We start from the raw sequence: 3,526 nt of genomic DNA on the forward strand, positions 1-3,526 counted from the left end.
ATGCACAAATTTCGTGTGCCAGGCCTCTAGTACCTTAATAAAAAATAAATAAATAAATAAATAAAAATGTAATAATTAAAATGGTAAAATCAAGTGAGGAAAAAAGGAAAAAAATAGTTTCTTAAGCAAAACATTAAAAAATTAAAAAATTAAAAAGATAAAAATGTGCAGTAGTGAAGGTCATTCACTTCCTCTATTATTCTGTTTGGCACGCCTGTTTCCCAGTCAGGACAGCATTGCAGTTCCCTGCATTCCACTGCTCCTCAGTGTGGTAAACCAGTCCTTATTTTTAAGCACATAGTGTGTCTTAATTTCTTGCATTCCTTTATTTGTGATTACACAAGAATAAATTTGTGATTCAGCCCCTGGTGGCAGTGTTTCTAGACTGACCTCTGGGACTATAGGTCCTCTCTAGCCTGTGCTTAGAACCTGCTTTCCCTGTGGCACTCAATACCGGTTTGTGGGAGTGGGTTGCCCCAGGGGTTCTCTGATGGTTATTCCCTGCTCTGATCCCCAGGTTCCAGAAAAAACAACTTTCCCCTGCAGTCTCTTAGGGTGTCCTCAATTGGGTGATCCTATGTATTGGGCTTAGTAATCAGAAGCAGGATTTAATGAGGAAAAAGCGTAAGTGTGGGAATTCCAGGGCTGTGTGCAAGTCTGTGCAGTTCCCCCCCCCCCCCCTTGTGTCTATGCAGCCGGCACACTTTTAAAATTTTTAAGCTGTCCTTTTGTGTCAGATCAAAATGGGTTGCTTTTTAGAAATCCCTTCTGTTAGCAGCTCTGAGGACCTGCTTCCACATTCATTCACGGATGTGGATCACACCAGCCCCAACAGCCACAGATTTTTCTAGGTGCAGACTTCTCCCAGTCCTCCAGCTCCAGCAGTGCGCGTGTTTCTCTGCCCTGCCTGGACCAGAGACCTCGCCTTATCCCAGGCGAAATCTGACCTTTCCGTGGTGGAGTGTAGAGCTCCTCTGAATCCACATGGGACCAGTGTTCTGGGGTTCGAAGCTGTTTCGTAGGTACCACAGTTGTAGATTTTCAGGCTTCCAATAACATCCACTTTCCCTTTATTTTTTTTATTTTTTTAAATCAATCTTTATTGTTCATATTATTACAAAGGTTCCTCATTTCTTCCCCCCTCCACCAAGTTCCCACCCCACCCTCCGCCCCCTCCCCACCCCCCATTGTCCTCATCCATAGGTGCACAGTTTATGTTCATTCTCTTCCTCCCTCCCTTTCCCCCCAGAGAACAGTCAGTCCACTCCCCTCCCATATCGCCGACTCTACTACAATGAACAGCTATTATTGTTCATCAGGTTTTTCAATCTCCTTTTTTTTGTTGTTGTTATTGTTGTTGTTTTTAATTAATAAACTTTTACACTTCTAAGAATACATTTTAAAATCTAATAATTTTAAACCTTGTTCTTTTTCTGCCCTGGGAATTGAGAGCAAACTTGTTTATCGATACATGTAAACTTGCCCTTAGGCTATCAAAAGATGTAGCCATTCAAGTGTAAATGGACACATTGTTTAAACATAGCTGCCGGTTTGAATTGGATTACCTGTTCTGGGTGGGAAGGGCTTGTCATTCCCTTTCTCCATTAAAATTAAGGTGTTAGCTTTAAAACCTCTTTTTGGCAAGAGACCTTAAACTTTCAGAACTTTAAATTTTTCAGATAGTAATTCAGTTACTTAGCATTTTCTCAAATCAATAATACCTCCACATGCCCAAGGATACACTTCACACAAAAGACATTTCCAAATAGATCAACCTCATCCAGGCCCCACACAAGGCACTCACAGATCAACACCCCAGCCCTATACTAACTCAACACATCCAGATCTAAGCCTTCCTCACTTGATTCAGCAGACCCTCAAGTTCCCCCAAAAGTTACCAGCCATGTCTGAGAGGCAGCCTTGGGGCGGGGGCAGGTGAGGAGCGAGCTGTTCCGGGCCTGGCTGCTCTGGGCCTGGCCTCTGTTGCTCTGTTCCGCTCCACAACCAGCTGCTCCAGGTCTGGCCACTGCCGCTCCCGACCTGGCTGCTCCAGGTGTAGCTGCTGCTGCTCCGGGCCTGGCCGCTCCTGACCTGGCTGCTCCAAGCATGGTTGCTGCTGCTCTGGGCCCGGCTGCCACTGCCTTGTGCCTGGCCACTCTAGGCCTGGCCACTGCCGTTCCAACATTCTGTCTTTTTAAAAATAAAAAATAAAAAAAAACGCATTTATGTTGCAATGCTGGTTGCTGAGTTGAGTTCTGACTTAGTCTTTGATTTTTCAAAATCTTCTTTGTATTCTTTCTTAAGTAATTTTACTATCTTTTGCTCTCACTTGATTTCTTCATATTGAAAACTTCTTCAGTTTCTTCCTCCTTGTCCTGGGAGCTCAGCAGGTTTGCTTGTGGCACCCCTTTGTTCTCCGCGGGCTCCTGCGCTGCTTCAGCCTGTTGCCGGGGTAGACGCCGCCCAGGAAGCAGCCCCCAGCCTCGGCTCCGGGGCCCGCGCTCAGCAGTCGAAGGCCCAGGGGCACCCCCCCCACACCGGGGGCCCCGTCGCCCGGCTCCTTGCTGGCACCCAGCTGGCCGGTGTCCGGCGGGGTCTCCTGTTCCTCGTCACGTTCCTCCAGTCTGGAGCTTTCTTTCTCCCTCCCGCTAGGGGAGTCTAGCATCAGAGTCAACAGACTGTCCTCTGCGTGCAGTGTGCGCGACTCCGGGGGCTCCACTTTTCTCTGCTCCCCCAGGACTCCACCTCACAGCCCCGTCTCCCTCTGCTTGAGCCTGGATCCCCAGGGATTGGCCTAGAACTGGAGTTCAGAGCAGTCGGGGCTGGGGCTCAGCACTGCCGGAGGTTTTGTTTCTTCCCGCCAGGGCAATACGGCATCAGGGTCAACATTCTGTCCTCCGCGCAATGTGCGCAACTCCGCTTTTCGACGCTCCTCTGGGATTCTGCCTCACAGTCCAGTCTCCCCCTGCCTGAGCCTGGGTCCCCAGGGTCTGGCCTAGAACTGGGGTTCAGAGCAGTAGAAACTGGGGCCCAGCACAGCCGGAGCTCCTGTTTCCTCCCCTCCAGTGCAATCCCGCATCAGAGTCAACATTCCTTCCCTTGCATGCAATGTGCACAACTCTGCAATGTGCACGACTCCGGGGGCTCTGCTTCTCGCCGTTCCCCTGGGATTCCGCCTCACAGCCCCGTCTCCCCCTGCCCGAGCCTGGGTCCCCAGGGTCTGGCCCATAACTGGGGCTCAGCGCTGCCGGTTCGGGGGTTAAGCCCAGGCCGGGGCTTTTATTTCCTTCCTGCTAGGGAACGCCAGGCAGCACCCAGCCCTCTCCTCCTCTCCGGCTGTGACCTCTTCGCGCGCGCGTGCGAGCGCGCAGCCTGTCTCCGTATGTTAGGCTTTTTCAGCTCCTCTGATTTTCCTTCTGGTTTTCTCTTTCCTTCTTGTTGTAGAATTTTCAGTCAGTTGACTACCTGTAGCTCTGGGCAATGTCCACTCTACATTTTAGATGTATTCCATTGAAATTGTTGTGTG

Source organism: Pipistrellus kuhlii, unplaced genomic scaffold (assembly GCF_014108245.1).
Source record: "Pipistrellus kuhlii isolate mPipKuh1 unplaced genomic scaffold, mPipKuh1.p scaffold_m20_p_23, whole genome shotgun sequence".
NCBI lineage: Eukaryota > Metazoa > Chordata > Mammalia > Chiroptera > Vespertilionidae > Pipistrellus > Pipistrellus kuhlii.